This window comes from Paroedura picta, chromosome 7 (genome assembly GCF_049243985.1).
Source record: "Paroedura picta isolate Pp20150507F chromosome 7, Ppicta_v3.0, whole genome shotgun sequence".
NCBI classification, from domain to species: Eukaryota; Metazoa; Chordata; class Lepidosauria; order Squamata; family Gekkonidae; genus Paroedura; species Paroedura picta.
Window position 1 is genome coordinate 47,781,626 of NC_135375.1, and position 18,382 is coordinate 47,800,007.

At 39.4% G+C, this 18,382-nt stretch overlaps 1 long non-coding RNA gene across 1 annotated transcript in view; it reads left to right on the top strand.

Moving 5' to 3' along the window:
* Positions 1-322: 322 nt before the first annotated feature.
* LOC143841784 (uncharacterized) overlaps positions 323-18,382 on the top strand; it is a 72,878-nt gene continuing 54,818 nt past the window's right edge. Inside the window, exon 1 of the long non-coding RNA XR_013232825.1 lies at positions 323-471. This is a non-coding gene — a long non-coding RNA (uncharacterized LOC143841784). The remainder of the gene's footprint in view (positions 472-18,382) is intronic.

An 18,382-nucleotide genomic window follows, 5' to 3' on the forward strand; every position in this document is an offset into this window, starting at 1 on the left:
ACCTTTCTTCAAAGCAACCAGAAAGGAGATGGCTCAGTCCCTAGCCACAATTACTATGACTACAGGTTCCTAGAACTTTCATGCAATATGAAAAAGGGAAAAGGAGACAGTAAAGAAATAGCAATAGGAGGCTGCTCTAACTATAAAGGGAAAGTGGCCCAGGAGAAGATATAACTACCGTCAGATGGAAGCAGAAAGATGACCTTTGTTGCTAACTACAGGAAGTGCAAGTTAAAGAGTAGCTACCAAATAGTAAATTCAGTCAGCACTGATTATGCCAGCTTGTGGTAACTAGCACTGGGCTTTCTTCCTGTTCCAGTGGGATTCTCTTTCTTCCTCTTCACTTCTATCCCCCACAAAGCAAAACTCCTAACACAGAGCCAGGCTGAATGTGCCTTCTTCAGTGGAAACAGCATAGCCTTGTTTACTGCTATAGGCAACAGAATGGAGAGGTTGACAGAGGGAGAGCAGGTAAGGAAGAACAATTTGAATCCAGTGAACCATATGAGCAGAGACAGGAGACACAAGCTATGATATCTGTTGCATAGTGTGCATTAGCTAAAAAGGTGGGATAATAGACTACATATAAGCAGTGGTCTTCACAGGAGACTGAAAGTGCAGTAGCAAAGCTAACTTGTTTGAAATGCCATGAGTTACCAGCTCCTCAAACACTGCAAAATGTCAGGCAATCCTGAAGACTGCAAAATAGTATCTGAGGGGAAAACTTGATGATAAGCCATCCACAGGTCTGTGTTTTAGAGCTGAACTTGGCCATTTAAAAATGTAGCAAGGCCCACAGTACAAGGTGATCTTGATTCCCCCATTTGCTTTTTCACAGGTATTAGCATTTGAAAAGCATGAGATATGGGGAACAAGATCATCAGGTGCCAGTATACTTCAGGTCTGATGAGAATCAAGCCCTCGTAGCATTTCCAAATAGCTCAGTCCCATTCTAAAAGGGTATCTGTGCACACACGTTGGAGTCTAGTTTGGCCCTTAGATAAAATGCTTGCATGATATGGTCATTGATAAGCAACTCATAGGGCCAGTGATAAAAGTCATAGTTTGTTAGTTTTACAAAAGCCTAGAGCCAAATTTCTTCTGTATTTCTCCAACTGGTGTTTTTGACACAGTCAAATGGTCTCACTTAAAGTCAGAAGTGCAAATGAATGAACATGTGACTGACTCAGTAATTTAAATGGACCCACATTTGTTTAAATATTGTAATTAGTTTCTTCATATATTGCAAATGATTTATATAAAATATATCAGTGGTTGTCCACTTGTCATAGCGTTATGTCACATTGGCTTGCGGTGGGTCACACAAAAAGAAAATCCTTACAATAAAACCCCATTAAAACCATAATTGCTAAAATTGATTCCTCTTATTTTCTTTTAAAATAGGGGTTTGTGTTTCATTGCTTATTTACTCTGTATAGAAATCAGTACATCCTTTTGGAACTATAGTTGTTCCAGGTGTTTTATGTTATATGGCCAGGATTGGAACCCTACAAATTCCAGGTGGCGGGTGGGAGCCTCTGGAACTTTGGCTGGAAGAGACAACTGCTAGGCCAGTGGGTAATGCTGCTGGGGTGACAGAGCTCAGATCCCTGACCTCTTACCTGTAAGAGGGGAGAAGAGTGGCACAGTGACAGATGCAACAGCATAAGTCCTGGAGTGTGCAGAGATGGACACATTCACATGGTCATCAGCTGAGGCCAGGGATGTAGAGGGGGTGGAAGGTATTTTGGCAGTGAAGGCAGCAAGCTCTGAGGTCTGAGAGGCATCCTTGTGTCTGGAGATGCTTGGAGGTGCCATAGAGAAGCTGAAAGTGACAGTTATGCTCATTAGTGGTGAGATGGAAGCACCATTAGTGGTGAGTGGCAGGAAGCCACTAGTGCTGGAACTTGGTGGCAGCATCAAAGTAGGAGCAATCAGGAGCCTCAAGGAAAAAATCAAAGAAGAACAGTTGCTTGGATACTGGAGGAGGTCAATGGATGCAGAGGATGCAACCATGCAGCTATTGTTAGGAGGGGCCCTGGAAGGTGTTGGATCACCTGCAGATAATTGGGGCTACAATGAACACAGGTTGGATAATGAGATGCTTTCTCCTAAATTAGGAGAGTCTGGGCAGGAACAGCATTCAGGTGTGTCATGGTGGTAGGTTCTCAGGCTGTATTAGCCATATATCAGGGGTGTGGGACCAAGAAAGAACCAGGAAAGGTAAGCTTGCAAGAGTAAGTATGAGGGATCCCCTGATCTGAAGCCACATAACACCACACCCATCACAGGGTTATGATTTGATAGGCTGATATGAAGGCTTGAGAACACATTGACTGTTCTGAGTGTTTACAGAGTAAAATTCTGATATACTAGAGAAACCCCTTTCGTTCGTCTGAAGTAAAAATGATTAAAAACTGACTCAATTCCTAAAGGAAGCAAATGAAACAGATAGTTGGATGTTTGGAAGAAACTGAGTAAAGACTTTGTTTTAACAGCATTAACCTAATAGCTTATCGCTCTTTTATGCACTCCTTTTGTTTGCAGGCACATCAAAGCCTTTACTTGTAAGGACTTGTAAGGAGTTTGGCACTTGGGCTGAAATAGTTGCCTATTCCTGGTGTAAATTACATTGTTGTTTGACACAGAAAATCGTGACTGTGATGAGTGAATGACTAGTTCGTTCAAAAAAAGAATTCATTCTATTTTTCTCTCTCAACAAAAAAATTCATCTCTCAATATGTCAGAGCCTTTTGAGTTCTGTGATAAGAATCCAGCCAATAGAAGTATGTTCTTTTATCGAGATTTTGTGACAAAAATACAAGTCCCATATCTTGTTTTGTCAAACACTTTGTACAAAACTACACATTCTGTGATTGTTTTCCTGATTTTTTTTTAAACTCAAATGCTTATTTAGGGTTGCTTTCACAGGCAGTAGAATTGCCTGATGGAAAAACAGATATGTAATGCTTTCACCCTTCCTCATAACATTTTCCAGCTGATTTTGGATACTATATCCAAGCTAATTTTTACCCTCTCAAAGGGGAAAAGTATAGGTGGCTGTAAATTTTCCCCATGAGGAATGGATCAGTTGGGAAGGACTCTCACTCCATACCTCTTCATATCTCTCCAATCAGGCTGATTCAATCTGAAGGTCATCTTTTGACCACAATACAATAACCAGACAAGGAATTTCCTCTGTTCCAAATCTGCTTCTTAGAGCACAATTTCAGACTGTATAAGTGATTTTAGCATTCACAAAAGTGCTAATTGAGAACTTGGGCATTTGGTGGTGCTAAATTAGTGATAAAAATTATAATTTTTATGATCTTCCAATTTACAAATCTTGGACACTGTGCAGCCTTGACCTCCTGGGTTAATAAATTGTGAGATTACACAAGTTTCTGTATGGACACAGGATGTTGTTTGTGATGGATAAAAATGGTGAGGAACACAGAGTGATCATTGGGAGTCATGTGGTACAGGATTTGATCCTGGTTTTATTTTGAAATCTCATACATTGGATTTAGCTGCCATTCCTAACAGCCAGCTTGTTGCAAGACAATGGTTAGGAAAGATAAGAATTAGCCTGTCATCCTTTAAATTGCAGCTTCTGCTGCTGTGTTCCTCAAAATAAAATTCTGAGGGAAATTATGAAACTAGACATAATTCATAGGCATCCTGCTTCAATTCATAATCCTCCTCCTGTTTTCTTCTCCCTAAGCATCTCTTTTCATATTTAATTTATGAGACATACCAGATTTAACTTGTTACAGATGAGATACTGGGGAAAGCAATAGCAAATGTGTACACAGTGAATTGGAAAGGGCAGACATGATGCCAGATCTCAAGAGGTATTCACACAGAGGACAGACTGATATGGATTAGTCTTTCTCTTATAAGCATTCCCAATATACTAATAGTCAATACACACATAGATTTAATATAGCCCATTCCTAAATCTAGGACATGTTGACAGAAAACAGATATTTATTTTAAATTGTGGGACTCCCAAGCTTGTAGAAAAATGTGAGAAGATACAAGCCATAGAAGGAAGGAGCTTAGATCTTCCCAAGGCAAGAATACTTTCTGTGCAGGGGAAGAGGGAGGGAGGATAAGACCACAATGTAGAAGCTGGGACAGTCAGCTCCAACAGCACCCCTGCTGCCACTGCCTCTCTGACTGTGAAGGAGGTAGCCCAGGAGTTGCTGGTAATAGGGATGTACATCAAGAAAAAATCTTGATACTTTCATATCCAGGATTCATAATTGATTTCATAGTAAATTATTGGTTAGGAATTCATATCAGTGTAATTTTTGGGTTCCAAAGCTTTAGGATTGCTATTTTCAAGAGGATTTCTATTGGGGTGTGTGTGTGTCTGGGGCAGCTGTTTATAAGTATTATGGCACCAAATCTTCATGGAACATAGTCTTCCCTCTATTCTAAGGAACCCCCATGCTTAAAGTGAATTAGACCATGAAGTTTGATTTTACAGATCCCCTCCAAATAGATGCCTCTCAGCACAGGCTCAATTCTATTGAGGGGGAAAGGTTCTGGCTGCAAACATTAAACATTTTCAGGCATATAGGATCAGTCATTCAAATTCCACAGGTCCTTGAACAAAGTGCCCCCAGACATCCTTTTTCCTGTGGGTGAAAGGGTCCCACCACCACAAAAGAGGGAGCAAATGAAGAGGAAGTTGTTTGCGGCTCATCTCCAAAAGTGATTGGCTGAGAACACTCTATTCTCCTACACCAGCCAAGTGGCAGAGTTGCATGTGGGGAAGCGGAATGGGAACCTCTAATGCAGGAGTGACCAAATGGTGGCTCTCCAGATGTCCATGGACTACAAACACCATGAGCCAAGCCAGAATGATCAATTGGCAGGGGCCCATAGTCATTGTAGTCCATGGACATCTGGAGAGCCACAGTTTGGCCACCCCTGTTCTAATGAATGAGTGATGGACAGCAGCTATGCAGGCAGAAGAGAAAAGGGTAAGCAGCTCAACAGGCTGAACTGTAGTCGTGGTGAATAGGGAGGGGAGCAGGAAAGGGCAGACATAAAAGTAGACAGAGTGGGGAAAGCACTGGGGAAAGGAATGGGCAGAACAGTAGGGAGGAGGACATAAAAGGGAAATGGTGAACAGGCAGGCAGGACAGCAAAAAAGAGGGGGAGGGAGGTTGCAGACCAGTAAGTGAGAATCCCCATCCCAATGAGCTTGCCTAGGGGTGGGTTAACAGCCCAAACTGAGGGCAGTTGTTGGTTCCAGGGGAGCTTAGGGTAAGCAAGCAAGAGGGGAAAGAGGTATCCCCCATGCATCTCACGCATCCACACTTGTTTTGTCTGTTAGTAAATACTGTCTCCAATACAGTCATGGAAATCTCTGAAAGATTTCTGAAATCCATCATTTCACAAAAGTGTTAACAAGGATATGAAACTATAGCAATACTTTATTTATTGGTTTATGTATTCATTCATATGTAAAATCTTCTTTATCCATCTTCTTCACCCTACAAGATCCCCAGAACAGCTCCTTATTTTACCAATGTACAGCTATATTTAACAAGGTAAAAAAAAATCTTCCTACAGCCTGGGTTGCATTTAGAGTAGTTTGTAATTACAGGATTCTCTTTAATTACCCTATTCTCATTCAGTGTCCCTAAATTAGAAAGCAACGGAGCTGAAACTAAGTGGCTATTTCACGTTAATGAGCCAAATGCAGAATTTGTGCATATGAGTGAATACATGAATCTAAATTTGTATAGCCATACATAAGTTTGTTCATTCATGTTGCATCTCCATTCAGGACAAACATTTGGCCACTTGAGTATTTTGGCCCCCATGGACTATAGTATCCTCGGAACGTAAATATTATTTCCAGATGGCCTTAAAACTAGCAGGCAACAGACAGTGTGATTAAATGGCTTTGTTCTATTGGGGTGAACGGAAAAGGCATTTCTCCGGATCCTGTTTCTGCTGAAAGGAATGAAGGAATGCAGTGCAATTTGAGTGGAGAGGATGTTAGTGTGGCAGAATGAATGGTTCTTAGCTCTGCGAGGAATCTTTTGTTGGAACTGATTATAAATTAAAGGAACAATAGTATTTTTTTTCACTGAATTATATTTAAAAGTTTGCTTTGGAAGAAAGAATAAGAATATTTTACAAATATTGTAATTATAATCGGAATTACAATTTCATATGTGGTTGACTTGTGAAAAAGAAAGATATTGGAAAGAAATTTTAAAAATGCAAAACATATTAAAGCTTGAATTCAAGCCAAGGGTGTGCTAATAGATGTTCTGCCTAAAAAATTACCCAAAATACATGATGAAAGCATCTAGAACTAGTTATACAACAAAATGGAAACTTGACATCTGTTCACATTTAGAAGAATGGGAAAATATACTTGTTGAATGTGCAGTTATGGCAAAATTAATAACTTGAGAAACAGGTCTATTACAAAATTTGAGGAGACATGGAGTGTGTATTATGTATATTATGCTAGCAGGTGACAAACTAAGTGAGAAAATATCATATATAACTTTATGGTAACTAAATAGAAGTAGAATTAAAATCTGTTCCAAAAGTAATACCTTGAAAACAAATGAATTCTTGATATGAGATATATAATAGATTTTCTTTTACACCTTGATGTACTACTTATCTATTAAAGATTCAAATGAATATGTCAAAGTTATATGCTATATTGAATGTGTAGTAATGATAAAACAAGAGGAAAACATATTTAATTGTACCCCAACAGAAATAACAACTATTGTATTTTTATAGATAAATACCTTAAAAATAATGAAGGAGTGAAAGATAAAAATAACCTCTATCCTATATATTTTTAATACACATTTGTTTTCAACAAATGTTTTCAACAAATGTTTTCAACAAATGTAATTATGTTGTATAACCCATTTTTCATTTCCTATTTTTGTACATCTACTGTTTTTCTTAATTTAAAAAAGTCAGTGTTTTTTTAAAGGGCTTTCTGTGATGTCTCCTATGATACCACTGATAATAGTAGCATCTCCCTTGAAAACCCTTATTATTTAAGGCACATACAGAAGAAAATATAAATACTCCACAAGTGTGAAAATGCACAGGAGGGTAGATGTGTGGAAGAACTAGCCCCTAACTAATGCCAGTGATTACGAGGTGACTCCCAAGAAAATCATGAGTAACCTGAACCTGCAGAAAAGGAATTTGTGCTATTTTCCTTACCAATAATGGCCTAGTGGAAGATTAATTGTTCCACTGGAGGGGGAGGGCTATGTGTGCCCTGATTACTGTAGTATAGTCCCTCTAATGGAGCAATAATTACCCCCATTGCTGTTTAAATTCAGGGAAATGTTATAGGGAAGTGGCTGGAATGAGTGTAAGACAGGAAAGGAGAACCGTGACCTAACTCATGGCAACATACCTTGCACAGTTTGGGCCTGAGATTAAAAAAAGAAAATCCCCCAGTTTATATTGGATTCATTGTGCTGATTGAAAAGTAGTATTAATCTACTCTGTTATCTTATCAGAAATTGTCATCCAAGCTAAGCTACTGTTAGTCATGGAGGTAGTCGAGTATAGTATGGATGCTTGTCTTTTGTCCATATTGGACTTGTATGAATTAAGGAGAGCGGGGCGCCTGATTCTCTGTTGAGGAATTCGTGGAGATATAGGGAGGTACTCTTTGTAGTCTGGAGATCAGTTTTGAGATATCTTTAGGCCCCAGTAGAAAATTAGTAACCCTAGGGCAGGGGTAGTCAACCTGTGGTCCTCCAGATAGCCATGGACTACAATTCCCATGAGCCCCTGCCAATGCTGCGGGGGCTCATGGGAATTGTAGTCCATGGGCATCTGGAGGACCACAGGTTGACTACCCCTGCCCTAGGGAACAGAAAATTTCAAATCAATGACTCCTGTCTCATTTACATTTCTAATTAGTCCCCCAGCTGCTTTAAAACATTATAAACTCAATCTCACAGATTCCAGCATAGTGATTTCCTTAGGAACACAAGCAAAAGTAGTATTGCATTAAGCATGTTGATAGTGAAGGGGTGCTTTTGTTTCTTCAAAATAGCATCTGGGCCATAGTGTACCAAACACACATAAAGATTAGAAATAAAATCCATGTTCCCAAGAGCATTCTGCCTTAGAAGATATGCAGTAACATGACAATACTTCAATTGAAAAATGGCCTAGAAACATTTTGCGTTCATTAAACAGGCAGTTACATCCTAGATTTTACAGAAATAAAAAAGAGGTCAAACCTCCACAGCTTAATTTCATTTAAAAGTCCACTTAAAGATTCCTCTCAGTTTAAGACCCTCAGGAAATGCAGAACTGTAAACAAATTAAACAAACAAATGAAACAAACTGTAAACAAATTAATGTTAAAATTTTACTTGGAGGTGTGTTCATATTATTTTAAAGGTATAGTTCACCTTTGTTGGCTTTAATGAAACTTACCCTCGGCTTACAAGCCTGATAAAATTAGATAGTGTTATTTTGCCATCTAAACAAATAGAAAGCTTTCCTGTTGGGTTGTTTTTACCTGACTTTCCACAACTAAGTTCCACTCAATATTTACTACATACCTCTGGTTCCAGTAACAATGGTATTTTTTCTTAAACAGTGGACTTCACACACAGCAGTCATATTAAATGCATATTCTGTCCTAGATAGCTAGCACCATCTGTATACCTGCATAACTGGGTTCCTTATTTTGTACAGTTTATTGAAGAGAAAAAGGTGGAAAGCCTAGAATGGAACTTCAGAGACAATTTCACACATCTGTTTCTCTGAGTGTTCTTTCATTCTTTTTCATTTATAATTAATGAAAAATAATGGTGCTGACACAAGTTAATTACTATGAAAAATTACAGTTTATGCTATTCATTATAATAATGGCAAATTACTTGAGATTTTCAAACACTATTCCTAACCAATTAGAAGAGTTTATAAAGAGTTTGCCTGCGATATTTGAATATGTGTGAGTTCCCATTCTGGGAATTAAAAGGAACACCCAATATATTTCATTAGCAGACAGAGAAGAACTTGCCAGTGATACTAATCACAAAGTTCTTCTACTAAAGGGGAAAATGGAGACAAAATTGAGCATATGTTGTTAGAGAGGTCAGAACAATGTACAAAGATCCCGTTTATATAGCTAAATGTTCTCTTAATAGATTTCAAAGAAACATTAAAATCTACTTTGCTCAGTAACAATTTAGTTTAACTAATTGAAAATAGTGTCTTGTCTTAGCCCCCCCAATCAAATTAGCGATTGTAAAATAAGCAATTAATATTCTCCTAATTAGCACATGCAAATTAGGAAAATGTTTCTTCTACAACTTCTTTTTTTATGAAGCCATAAATTGAAGAAGTAAATGGAATATTCTTCAGGTAATTAAGGATAACTTATGGATGAAACATACTAATGATGTCTAATTTGTGTAAGCAAATGAACTTGCTGAAATACACTCACTGGCATCCTTTTTGTTTTGCAGAAGCCTCAGTCTACAAACAAAGTGAGGTAATTTTCCTTTATGCTTTATCATAGCATTAAAAGATGCAACATTTGTGTGGATAATTTCATACCATGATAGGTTTCTGTCGATCTAAATGACTGCACATAACATGTGTATATCAATGCAATGTAAAACCTATGGTTATGATCCAACCCAAACAATTGTTGTGTTTGAAAACAGTTTCACACATGCACAAAACCCACCAGAAGTAACTGAGAGGCCAGCAGTGTTCAATTAATGCCTGTATTGTTTTCTCCTTTGGGATAGTTCTAGATATTTCATTCGAAATTGCCATGAAATTGTCATTCATTTTCACAGGCCATCTGTATGATATCTTAATCAACCTATGTCATTCCAGTATTTTCTGTGAAGATTTCTCCAAAGATATTTAGTGGTGATTTTTAAAAATAAAATAATAAAATACTAATGCTTTGCCTCGCTGACTTGTATGAACAATTACAATGCAATCCCTTAAAAGTTATACCTTCTAAATCTACTGAAGTAAATGAACTTAGAAGGATACAATTTTGCTTAATGCTTTGCACTGAGACTTTGGGAGAAGATTTCGTTTGGAGGCTGAACGTTTAGCCTGTGGCATTCTGGAAGGGTGGAAATATGAGTTAAAATGGCCCACCCATAGAGAACAGCTAGTTTCTGGATCTGATTTGATTTCATAATGTCCTGGGAGAACTGGTGGAAAGCTAGAATGGAATCTGAATAAAAATTAGTCATATTGCTCACTGGGGGAACTATAAGATGATCGTGACTAACAAAGAAATCCTGTTCTGTGATACCATTGCAACTCCTAGCTCATGCCTGGTTCAGTTGTTCAATGCATTTTGGCACTTGACTTGCAGTCTGATGATTAGGTTGTTTCAGAGAATATCTATTGTCAGGGTCCTGGGTGCTGCCCAGGCTGGCTGGGCTCTCTGAATGTAATATAGTTGAGACTCTAAAACTGTCCACAGTTTCAAAGGGTAGCCATGTCAGTCATGTCAGTCTGCAGTAAAACAGCTAGGCTGAATCTGCACGGAGCTTTTATTCCAATTCCAGGTCAATTCGATCCCTGCCATCTACACTAAATGTGATTTCCATATTGATTTTGGGGGGTTTAAATTTTCCCTCTACAACAAGCATTATTGATCCGGAGTGACCCTACCTTTCCCCCAAGATATCCTGGAGTGGATATAACCCTCAATATTTGAAAAATCAGCATGATTAAGTGTGCAGCTGTCTGCTTTCCCCAAAATAACTTGCTGCCAAGCCTACAATGCTGTAGAAAAGCCCTGATTGGCCAGGGTGTAAGTTCCTGGTTCCCAGGTTGCAAGGCTTCCCTTAAAGGGGAAACCCTAACTTCTCTCAGCAGAAGTTCCAGAAGTCCTAACTTCTCTCAGCAGAAGCTCCAGAAGCCCTAACTTCTCTTGGCAGAGATTATCCTATTGGATTTATCCCCCCTCCTCTGCTGTCTCCAATCTTCTCCCCTGCCTCTCATTCAAGAAAAGAAAGAGCCTCCCATTGCGCTTGGCTCCCCCCCCTTTGAGCTTCCCTGTGTGCAGAACACTTTCTGTTTCAATGGGGAGGGGGGATAGAGTTCATGGGGATAGAGTTCAAATCAATCTGAATTCAGCAGGATCCATAGCAGAATAAACGAAGTACATGCAGAATCAGCCCTAGAGTCTGAACTTGGAATTTAGTCTTAGAAATGTCCAGAACACATCTTGTTTATTATTTCAAGCCACTTACCATGAGGGATGTCAACAGGATCTGGGGATCTATGAAAGCCACCACTTTTACATTCCTAAATTATATAAGGATAACATCAATATTTCCCTTGCATCCATACTAAAGCAACCATGGCCCCTCTCATTTGTCCTTTCTGGGCCAGATGCTATGGACAACAGTTGCAGAGCCACTCCAGGTCTTCCTGTGTGACTCATCTGTTTAGTAGATGCCTTTTAGACTAGCTTCAGAGCAGGTTGTGAGATGGAGATGGAGATTATCTTTTACGTCTTTCTCATTTCTGTTCAAATGGTATATTTCAGCAGCAAAAACAACCATTGCATGGAACCTGTGGAGCACTGCCATCCTCAGCAGTCACACCTTTCCAAAGCCATTGACTTCAATGGACCCTGCTTTATAGATATAAAAGTAAAAACGCTGTCAGCTTGGCTTTACATCTGAGATGGACTGTAAAACCTATCCACAGGCAGACAGAAAATTGCACGTGCACCCCAGGCAGAAGCTTTTGGACAGACTTTTGCAGTAGATTCTTGTGCCTCCATGAGCACAGCAGGATGTATGCAACCTTCTGGCTTTCTTATTCGGGATGGCTTTGCTTAGCAGTCTACAGTTATGACACACAATATGAGATCCCAAAAACTCTCAAAAATGTCTCTTACTACTGCAGGTGACAGATTTGGTAAACTCTCATCTTATGTTTCATTTCAACCCAGCAGGAGGAGATAAAACCATGCTTCTATTTCACTGAAGTCTTTCCCCTTCTTTATATGCTTTATAACTAATTATAATGCATTTTAATTTCCCAGGCTTTGCACTCAAACTAACCATTTTGTCTGTTTGTTTAGAATATTTCTGTGCCACCTCTTCAGTTTCCTGCTGAAGACATTTTACAATTGAAAACCACTGCACAAAACAAGAAGCCATTAGATAAATAAGCCATCGACTTTCTTCCTCCCTTTCCAAAGATCAACTGTGTTTTCTTCTCTCTTCCATTCATGTGGAATTGTTCTTGTCCTTCATGGGTTTTCAGACATAATTGCTCATAATTCAGGATTATACATGTTACTTTGCTCAGATATGTTTGCAAGAATTTTGATTTCTACTGAAAAAGAAATCTTGTTATAGATCTACATAGATGTCTTGTGTATCTTCTCCACAATAAGCACACCCAAAAGCTCATTCTTTACTCCTGTTATTTATTATGTGTAGGGAGTGTGGCATAACTCCAAATACAGTTCATTAGCATTTATATTGCTTTGATTTTTATCAACATTTATTATAGGTATCTAAACCTCTTAGCCATGGCACAGGACAACATATGTGTGGTTCTAAAGAAAATGTTAATTTTACAGATTGATCCATGACATTAGCTGAGGCACCTGGATTTATGCTATTCCAGTGAAATAAATGCAGAATGGATGGGCTTAAAACACAATGGCCTTAGATTCACTGGGTTTAAATCAGGCCTGCAAGGGATTTCATATTTTATTTTCACTGTCGGAATTTTTAGGCATATGTCACTGTTTTTGCATAACAGTTTGCAGGTGTTTAGTGGAGAGCTGTTGTGTCATGCAACTCACTCTCTAATAATCTGTTTCTAAATATAGGAAAGTTAAATCATAATTGTGCCTTTCAAGACAGCTGTGGCTTTGAATGTCACTGGCATAATTAATTCTGTACACAAATAATAGCATTAATAGGCTGAAATAGCTGATTGATCCTCCCAAAAGAAAAATATTTTGATTTCCAAGTTATGTAGCAAAGCCCACAATCAACTGGTTCCATTACGTTCATAGTAAGAGAGACACACCGAGCAGGGAAAACTATTTGGAGAGGTTTAACCAAAGCTGTGTTTGCTAGCAAAGCCTAGCACTCCCCCCCTTCCCCTGTGCTGCTTACATTCTCTTTCTGTTTACTCAAAACTCTGCAAGATCCTGGATTAGGCTGCCATCAGTCTGGGCCAGAAAAGGTTTAGTACTTTAAAGAGGAGGACTCAGAGGACCTTCTACATCCTTTTATAATAATAGTACTTTTTGATACCAGGTGGTCTCTGAACAGAAATAGCCAAAAGGTTTGTAAGCTATCTAGAGGTATGATAAACCCAGACTTTCTTCCATGGAATGGATCCTTGGCATAATATCAGCAAACAATAGATTTTACTTAGCCTATAAAGAAGACAAAAAGGCTGGTTAAAAATAATGGGTAAAAACAGAGGATACTTCCATGGGTGTTGTTAAGAAATATTCTCTTCATTCCTATTTACTCAATTTCTCCCTGGAATACAATGTTTCTTTCCCTCTTTTAAGTAATTTGGAGTCAGTTTCTAACCAATTTCACCTTGATCAAAGAAGAATTCCATGAACATCTACCTACCTGCACTTGGGGACTGGGGTGGGTGCTTGCCAGACCAGTGAATGTGACTTTAAACTCAAGCTGTTCCTTCCTCCACCCACTCATCTATTTTTAACTGGCTTTGTGATGGTAGGATCCATTTGTCTCCTTTCCCTTTCCTTCCCTGGCCTCCCTATCCCCCCTCTCTTGATGGTTCTTTCCATCCCGAGAAGATCAGCTGACAGAGCATGCCTGAATGTGGCTCTGCAGCTCCCGAGCCCTGTATGCATGCCAGCTGATCCTATTCATAAGGTGTGGAGAAAGAGAGGGAAAGAGAAAGGAAGGTGCATGCAAAGGAGTGGGGAGCCTTGACGAAAGCCAGGGTGCACACTGTGACTGGCTGATGGGGTAGGGAATGAGGGAGTGATAGCACCCATGCTCTACAGGATCCAGAGAAGGAAGCTGGAAGCGCAGCTTGCTTTTTCTGGGTGGCTTCATGGGGTCCCTGCAGCCTCAGTATCCCTGCAGTTGGCTGGTGTAATGTTGTAATAGTGGAGGTGGGAGGGTCTGTGCCAAACAAGGGGCACCTTGATCTGCCATTAGTGGGCAAGGAGCTGTCCCTTCACCCATTGGTGAACTGTGGTACTAGGGTGGAGACCAAAAGGGGCATACCCCATGCCATCATAGAAGGAAAGTCATTGCAAAGTTAGTTGCCGTTATGAGGAGAGAGTGCTATACAGAATCAAAAACACTACAGTGGGTTTTCAGCGTGAAAATGGTTTCACATGCGGAAATAAAAAACAAACCAACTTTTTGGGCAGACTTTTGCAAGGTTTCCTGCCTTGCCTTAGATACCCTGGTGTATCAGGAGCCAGTGTTTGAAATCTCTGAGGACTGTTCTATCTCCCCCATTCCTTTTAAGAGTGTTTGTGTTTTTCCAAGTTTGGTAGTGGCTTGCCAGGTTGTCTAAGATTCTGCCCTTTTAAATTGTTTTTGTTGACTTTGCAAAATTGTATTTGTTTCTTTAAGTTGCTTCATGCCAGATTTGCTTTCTGCAATGAATTTTGAGGTTTGAAATTGCTGTAGATTTTCAAGTTGTACATTGGCTGGATTCTGTGATTTTACATTTGCTAGGCTTGCAAAAGCATTCCCATTTGGTTTGACTTGGGCAATTTTTGGGTTGTACATTGTTGTGGCTTCTCTGGTTTTACATTTTAAAAACATTTCCCCTTCAGGAATCAGTGGAGAATGGCTCATTCTGGGGGCTAAAGGTTCAATTCACTTGAAAATTGAAAGTTATTTAAAGCATAGATACAGCTCTACTGCAGTTTTAGTGTCTGTAGCTTTAAAAACATTCCATCCTGTTCCCTAGAAATCTCCCTCATACGGAATAATGGAACTGAAAATATTGGAATCTCAAAACAGCAACAAAATAAACCATGGAGCAAAATACCAAACTGGATCCAAATACCCAGCTGGAATACTGATATTTTCAGCTCTCTGATATCCAAAGTAAAAAAAAACCCTGATTTTTTTGGTCTGTACATCCTTAATCCAAGGCAGCTACTGTCTTCCTAAACCTTCCAATCCTCCTGCTAGAGTTCCACACTGTAGTATGAAACATAACTGCAAAAGGACTACAGCCCCTTTAAATCAGGTTTTCAGAAAGCAGCAAAAACAACTGAGTGGCTGGAGTGCTCCCAGGCACTCTGCTGCTTTGAGCCTTCTTGTGCAGTCAGTTTAAAGTTTAAAGGTTCTACATGAGAAATCTAGTAAATGGGGAGCAGCCTGTCTGGGGGGGGGGGAGGCACTGTGTCAACACTTTGTAATCCGGGAGAACCTAGAGGCTCATTCACCTTTCACATCACATGTAGTTGTCTCTCAAACCTCCCATTAGGAACTCACCCAGGAGGTTGGTAAAGTAGGAGGCTGTCATCAGAGAAGGTATGACCAACTGAGTAAGTTGATAGAGGAGACAACAACAATGAGCCTCACAAAACAGCAGCAAAACCATAGCCAAGGTGCTGTGGTAAAATTACAGAATCTGGGCCCAGTCTAGGAACAAAAAGCATGGGTGGAGGAGGTGGCACCAACAGAGAGGAAGCTGGTAAGAGGATCACATGGGTTGGGCATCTTCTAGTGGTAGTGGTAGTGGCAGCAGGAAGTAGGCCATCCAGTCCCTGTGATCCCCAGTCTGGAGCAGCCTCCTTCACCCTGGTACCACCTCCCCTGCCATGGGCTCCTGAGGTGGGCTTGGCCACTGTACTGCTGCCATTGCTTAGGGTCACAACTCTACTGCCACAGTGTGGCTAAAAGCAGCTGCCTTCACCAGTTGAGTCAGCTAGTTGCCCCTTCTTTGCTGGTGGCCCTAGGTGAGTCGCAATGGGAGATCTAGGGGCCATCCTCAGGTGATGGGGAGAGTGGGTGAATGACCAGGTTCCTCTGTATCACCAGGTAACAGTTGAAAGAGTGTCTAACCCATGATAGGTTGCTCCCCATTTTCTGGCATCCTTGTGCAGTCCCTTTAAAAAGCCTCCGACACCTATGCAGCAGGGACCATTCCCTTTAAATCTCTGCTTTCTGGTCTGGCCAGAAACCAGCACAAACCCCATGAGCTGCCTTGAAAGTTTGTGAAGGTTTGTGACCATGAACTTCAGTTCTAGAACCACAAGGCACAATTTGTCACAAACTTTGCTTCATGGTTTGGTTTGCACCCATCCCTAGTGGCATATGATGAGGAACAAATGCTATGTGATTTGCTGTAACTGTGAGCTCTGAGGTTTGAAAGAATGGCTTCTGGGAGAAAGCTCTGAAATCCTATAGAGTTTTTGTAATATTTGCTTTTTTGTAAATAGATACATCTTCTAGATATTTAATTGAATTATCTCATAATAATTTATGAGGGAAATTCAACACTTCAAAGCGATCAACATAACAAAGGAAATACATAGCAGCCAAAGAATTGCAAAAAATCGACTTGAATCTTCGGATCATGAACAGACAGCATCATTATTTTTCTCTACAATATTTATTTATTTCAAGTATTTGTAAGATTGCCCTTAAAACATTGTCATCAATTTTTGTCCATATTCAGATATTTGACAAATTATCGACCATAAATTCTAGTCACATTTTAACAAAAACCATACAAAATTTCACCATTTCAATAGACCCAGCATAATCTTGAAATTTGGATTTAACCCTGCCATAAACGGACATTTTCAGACACTCAGAAGTGGCCCTTGAAGGGTGACTTGTATTCCCTCTTTGACTGTGAGTGTGACTACTCAAGAACCAGTAACCACAATCATGAACATTTTTACTCGCCAGAAGTTCTTTTTGTTCTGTGGCCTTTATCTAATCAATTGTCCTGCCTCCCCTTTTCTCCCTGCTTTTAGGAATGACTGCCTATTGATGCTTTCCTGCCCATAGCATTTGCTCCTTCTGCTTCACCATTCTTAGCCTTTTGTACTTTCTCAAATGACTCAAACCTCAGCTCACTACTGTCCCTTTTGCCTATAATTGTATCCTAGGATACCATTTATCTCATGTCCTTCAAATTCCTTCAAGGTCCAATATTTCTATGAAGCCTTTATCATACTTCTACTTGCCTCCTGTACTAAAATGAAGTCTAAACATCTTTAACAGGAATACATGCATTGCCTTTTATACCCTCCATCTCCACTTGCTGGCTCTCTTCTATCTCATGTGAAATTTCTGATTGCCAGCTCAGGGAACTTTATAACTGTACTCTGTAATGTACATCCCCATTAAAGGAACTCTGTACTTAAATTAAGATGATCAAAACTTCAAAATACGTGTCCAGGCACCAAACAGAATCTTCAGAGGCTTATTTAGTAGAACAAATGATCTAACTTGTTTACAAGGACTTGAATGCATGTATTGTGAGAACAGGAAACTGCACAGTGTTATTAGGCTGCTTAGAAACCTTGTAAATCATGTTAATTTCATCTAAGAGAATAATTTGGTGATTGAATTTCCTTTTAAAATCAAAAAAGTTAATGATGCTCTCCCATGGTGCTCTTCAGTTAATAAATGGGAGCTGTTTAGTGGTTAAAAAGATACTTCTCTGGCAAAATTTGTGTTTGCAAAGGAAATGGGAATCTAAAGGTCTGATTGTAAAAAAAATGTGCTATAGTTCATATCATAGTAAGCACATATATAGGGAAGGTTTGTTTATTTGTTTGTTTCCCCAAAGAACCTTCCCGGCCCCACATCAGCAAAACACGGAACCTAAAACCTGTAAAGTCATGATGCTAATAATTAGAATCTTTTTTTTAAAAAAATCACAAAACGCAATATACCCAGCAGAGGTAGGATTACTCATACATACTCAATGGACCATAGCCAAACTGAGGTTCAAAATCAATTTGTAGAATGACAGAAGGCTTGCTAAACACGAGCAACCTTTTAATTATTGCTTATTTTAAACACACAATCTTTAATTATGTCAAGAGTAATAAGTGCAACTCCATGTGGTTTTTGAGCTTTTAAACAAACTAATGGATTTGGGGTCTTTGGTCCCACTTGAACTGATCATACCAGCTTGTTTTTATTGGTTAGTTTTGATATAAGTTTCCTGCATCATGTTAATTGGTTACATTGGAGCAGATCAATTAACTGGAGAAAACTATGCAGCGCTGATTCAATCATACAAGTATAATTTAATACAAATGGTTCTTTATACATCGATTTTGCCAACTGCTCTATAGAATCAGTGTCACTAAAGAAGTCAGCCAAGCTGAACTAACAATATTAAA